General features: G+C 41.9%; 1 pseudogene; it reads right to left on the bottom strand.

The window, feature by feature from the left end:
* Positions 1–4,416: 4,416 nt before the first annotated feature.
* LOC145415642 (phospholipid scramblase 1-like) lies at positions 4,417–5,084 on the bottom strand (annotated as a pseudogene).
* Positions 5,085–5,894: the final 810 nt, after the last annotated feature.

The following is a 5,894-nucleotide window of genomic DNA, read 5'->3' as shown; positions in this document are numbered from 1 at the left end:
TACCAGTATATGTATTTATATGTATATACACATGTATATGTTTTTATATGTATATATATGTATTTATACGTAAGTAATCCCTCCACTATCCGATGTAATAGAGGCAAAGGCATGTCTGGAAAGTGGTCCCGTCCGGAAAGTGGGCCCCTGGCTCCTGGACTGGTACATAAGGACCCTAACCCAGCCTAACTAAGCCATCTAAAAAACTCCCTACCGGACATGCATAGCACCTATTTAAACCTATTTAAGACCCTATTCACACCAGTAATGGACATAAAGCATGAAATAAATGAAAAGGAACCAAAGAATGAGGAATTAGAATTGACTGTACCACAGCCAGGGTACTTACAGCATGTCTGTGGCTGCCTTCTCTAAAGGCTTTGGTAGAAGTGAAAATGCTCTTGAAGCATGTACAGTAATCTAGTGTTGTGCTGCACTTACAGTAATTCTTTGCACTGTGAGTTATAATTGTTTAACACTACACATTGTTAATTGCACCAGGCCGGTTTCAACCGCCAGTTTGCAATCTAGCCACAGTAAATCCTTTGCATTCCAAATTCTAGTTTCTTTAACACTGCACAACACTGTAAATTCCCCGTGTGGTCTAGAAGGGCGAGGTATTGCAGTTTATTCACTGTTTATTCACAAAAAACGAGCACATGTGGCTTCCACCGCAATAAGCATCTGCTCACGATCGAAGTTAGGCAGTAACTGTTGGTGCCTTGGTGGTGACAGGGAAATAGAGTTGCCAGATCGCAATGGCCACATTTATAAACTCCTCAATTTTTATTACCAAATTTAACTTTTCATTACCTAATTTGTAAAGCTAGTATTTTATTCTTCACTAATTTTATATACAAGTGTAAATAAATGTAGTCACTCTCCTTATAATTAACAGCATGTTGATTATTTTCATGCTATGTTGGCTAGCAGATTAATCAGAGAGAGCGAACAATCCACCATCTCCATCCTGTATATCCTCATACATGTGAAAAATCCGTTTGGTAATGCATTATTCTGATTCATTACGAAACGAATTTTTCATTACCAAACTGGCCCACATTTGGTAATGAAAACTACCAAATGGCAACCCTGACTGGGGAGGGGGGAGGAGGGAGGGGGCAGGAAGGTAGGGGTGAAGGGTCCGTGGTGTAACAGCTGTTTGGTGCCGCGCAGCAATATCAAATTACGGGTGAGGAAAAATTTGGATACCTTTGGGGGATTTTTTTCTTCTTTTTTGGCTATTGTATTTTGGGTTCCGAAGGTCCAGGCCCATAATGTCCGGTAAGTGGGGTGTCCGGATAGTGGGTGTCTGGAAAGTACAGGGATTACCGTATATATGTGTGTACAGTATTATTTATATGTACATATATGTATATGTGTATTTATATGTATATATATATATATATATATATATATATATATATATATACAGTATATATATATATATATATATATATATATATATATATATATATATATATATATATATGTATATATATATATATATATATTTATGTATATATATATATATATATATATATGTATATATATATATATATATATATATATATTTATGTATATGTCTATATATATATATGTCTATATATTTATGTACTATTGCGGCCAGGAGTTATTAGCCACCCTCATCCAGTCAACCTGTGTATGTGGCAGCGTCGCATTCACGAGCACAGAAGTTGCCTTCGATGCATTTCTGTTGAAAAATATCCCTTCAGCTTTGGGCTTGTATAATGGATAAAGCAATAGTAATATTTACTCTGAAGGTTTGACTGATAACACGAATATATCATTTATTATGTGACTATTTTTTGTCATACAATACCAAGCAAGTGACAAATATGTTTCTTGGATTTCAGTCCACAATTTCCTGTACTGTAGGTTTGAATCAATGAACACAAAGAATGAACAAGTTCAAAGGATTGATTTGTTACCGAGAGAGAGAGAGAGAGAGAGAGAGAGAGAGAGAGAGAGAGAGAGAGAGCGTGTATGGTGAGCGCCTGTAAATTTTGGAGAAATGAGGTGGAGGCAAACTGGCGCAGGGATATGCAAGGGATGAGAATCCCTGGATTCCTGTTCCTTTGAAAACAGGCCAAAGTGTGAATATTTCTTCCATCAGCCACTAGAACTTGCCTTGCTTTGATATATATATATATATATTTTTTTTAAAGGATTGATATCGGAGGAATAATGAATCAGGAGATAAATGCTGTTGATTGAACAAAAAACTGTACTTAAGAAAGTAATTTGCCTCTCTGTCCAGACAGGGATATCCAGCTAATGAGAAAAATACTCATGAGTTTGCCAGAAATCTCCTGGTGCCAACCACAAGAGAGAGAGAGAAGAAAAATGCGCACATGAGGCATTTAACAAGCTATGCGGCCTGCCTAATAATTTGACAGAGTCAACCGGCGTTACCCAGAATAAAACCCATTTTTCATTTTGTCCGACGAGATGTTATCCAGGGATACATAAACTCCTTCGTCATCAGCCAAAGGAGCACGTTATTGACTCGTATCGCATAAAATCATGTGCATGTAGCCGGGATGAAGCCCATCATCTAATGCCCGGCAACCTCCCTGTAAAGAGTACTATTTTCTACTGACAGAGTGAGTTAAGCGGTGAGACTCACCTTTTGTGTAATGAAATCCACCCCGCCTCTGTGTGTGTGTGTGTGTGTGTGTGTGTGTGTGCGTGTGTGTGTGCGTGTCTTGTGTGTATCTGTGTGTGTGTTGAATTGCGAGTCATCCGACTTGTGGAGCATGGCATGTGGGTTGGTAAGTTGGTGATTGACTGGGTGGGTGGATTGGTTAGTGTAGGCTGGTGGTTTCACAGGCAGATTAGGTGGAGTGGGTGGGCGAGAGGGAGGGAAAGGGTTGTTGGGCTGGTTAAGTGGGGTGCAGTGTGGTTCGTGCATTAAGTGGGGTGGGTGGTGGGGCTACCTGTAGGACAAGGCAATTGACGAGTTTATGTCGTCCTACTTTTGAGACATACTATACTAAGGCTGTGGGTATGTGCGTTGACTGGTGGGTGTGTAGGTGGATGGACGGATTGTGTTAAAACAGGCCCCTGGGAATAGGCCATTTGAGTGGATACGTCCGAGTTGGGAATAGATCAGCGTGCGGAAAATCGGTCCACAGGGGATACTCTTCTGGAATCATGCTGAAGTAGGTATATATATCAATTGGGTTACAACAGCTCCATCGTGCAATACGTCTGTTGGTTAAGAGGTCTGTGTTTCAAGAGAACGCATCAATGGGTGATATAACCACGTCGGATAACAGGTTTATGGGGAAAATAGGTTCATTGTAAAAAATATGTCCATGGGGACATGTAGGGAACCTGCATCCATGAAGAGATTCAAGGTTGACGGAAATTGGTCCGTTGGGAGAAAATGCATCAGCGGAGAAAATAAGTTCATGGGAAAATAGGTTTATGTAGAAAAGTAGGCGTCTGAAAAAAAAAAAAAAATCATTAAGGAAAATATGTACATGAGGGATATTGCTCCGAGTGGTGAAAATGTCCATTGATAAAAATACTCATGGGGTGAAAATAGGTCCATAGGGGCATACATGTATTGTAAACATTTTTTTTTCATTTTTTTTCATTCATTGCCAGACGCCATGTATCCCAGACGGGGTGGCCAATGGCTTAGAGTTAATTGTTTTACAGGGATGGGCACCAATCCTCCACCAACCCCACTTGACACGTAGGGATGCCAACAGCATCTGGTGTTCCCAGGCGGTCACCCATCCAAGTACTAACCAGACCCAATCTAAGTGAGTCAAGTTATTGAAAATAAGCATCTATTTTGTCAGGGTAATTAGGCTAATTGTATCCATAACTCTGGTGGAATGATCCAAAAATATACAATGTACACCATATATGGTGGATCAAGAAGGACGGACACAACCTGGTAAAAATTCTTGGTTTTTGTGGTGGTAAATGGTGGCAGCCATCATCCACTCATCTGATGTAGAGTTGCTTACTTCTTCCTTCACCTTTATCATTCTTTTTCTGTGTCTGCCATAATCTCTTCCTATTTCTCTAATCCTTCCTGTCACTTTTTATTACTCTTCTTTCCTTTTTAGGTGGTTTTACATTGAGTGACAAGCCTAATGGTTTCCTGTGAACCAGGAAACCATTCACAACACTAGATGGTAACCATATAACCAACCCATATGTGTTTCCTATGTGTCAACAAGTGGGCTGGCAGAGGGTTAGTGCCCCTTTCCGTAAAACAACTAACTCAAAGACTGGCGGACACCCCTTACAGGATTACGACGTTTGATCCTAACTGCTGTGGAAATATATAAAATTGGACATCCCCTTTAGTCCTCTTGTCAATGGTGAAAGTTGGAGAGATGAGAATGTGCTTCAGTGGACAGGAATTCAAGCTTACTGGTTTGATCTCTCAAAGAAGAGGAAGTCAATAAGGAAGAGTGCTCCCAGTAGAAGAGCCTTGGTACGGACCTCCATGTCGAGAGGAAAGGTCATGCCAAAACTGTCTGCATCTGTGAAAGCCTCAGCACACAACCCTCGCCACTGCTTGGTGATCTTACCCACCACTTGTGTACCATCCAAGCTTAGTACCTTGAAGTCAACATCACCTCCACAGCTACAAGCACACCAGGGTGCCTGGATTTTCAACACCTCATCCCCAGACACATTCCTGATGGTGAACTTGCCATTTATGGGTGTACAGATGCTCCACTCCTGATGTACAGTGCCCAGTAATGTGCCTCTGCTTGATATCTCTATGCTCTGAAGGCAGCAGGGGCAGCAGCAGGAGGCACAGCTGAGGGGGCGGTGAAGATGCAAAACTTCCTGCTCACTGTTGTCAAAGAAGCTCATATCAAAAGGTCTCATAGGACCGCAGCACTGGCGTGTCAAGCAGTCAGTGTCCTCTTTCGCCATCAGAAACTGCTGCCCATCGAGTTCTTTATCTCGTACTTATTGTTCATTTCGCATCCTGACAGCAACTCGAAGACCTCCTGCTTCTGCTTGACTAGGATCTGGTCGAGCTGCGCCAGATACTCGAGGCCGGGGGGTATGGTGTTCGCCATGGCCACCTCCGTTACCACGCTCTTGAGAAGTTATTCCCTGTTGTCTGGTGCCAACTATTCGCTTATCAGTGTAACACTGTGGCACTGCGGAGAAGTTAAAGGCGGTGAGAAGACCATAGCAGACGACGTGCACTCGCCTTTTCCAACATGGCGGCCAAGCTGACGCATCAGCGACCGTTGCCTGGAATTAGGATTACCCCTGCACATCTTGGACCAAACAACCATTAGCCAGACCCTATTACCACTTCGTCGTCCAGTTATTATATTTCATAATTTACCTTCATTCAGTCATTTAGGCATAGAAAGTCAACCGAAAGGAAAGGAAAAATCCCTGATTAACTGTGTTGAGCACCTCACTTCACCTCATTCCTCTAATATTCACAGGCATCCACTACTCTCTCTCTCTCTCTCTCTCTCTCTCTCTCTCTCTCTCTCTCTCTCTCTCCTGGTACCAAGTGCATGCTTCGAACTTGTTTACTCTGTGTTCGCTGGTTCAGACCTACACGAAGTCGTGGAGTGAACCCAAATATACATATTTGTCACTTGCTTGGCTCTGTACGAGAAACAAGTTGTTAAATAATCAGTATGATATATTCGTGTTATCATAGTCAAACCTTCAGAGTAAATATTACTATTGCTTTATCCATTAGTACAAGCCCAAAGCTGAATGGATATTTTTCGACAGAAATGCATCGAAGGCAACTTCTGTGCTCGTGAATGCGATGCTGCCACATACACGGGTTGACTGGACGAGGGTGGCTAACAACTCCTGCCCGCAATAGAACATGTATATTGAAATACCAACCTGGT

Source organism: Coenobita brevimanus, chromosome 103, assembly GCF_032717465.1.
Source record: "Coenobita brevimanus isolate Jiangsu-jjx chromosome 103, ASM3271746v2, whole genome shotgun sequence".
NCBI lineage: Eukaryota > Metazoa > Arthropoda > Malacostraca > Decapoda > Coenobitidae > Coenobita > Coenobita brevimanus.
The sequence above is the reverse complement of the archived record's forward strand: the minus strand, read 5'-3'. Positions and strand labels throughout refer to the sequence as shown.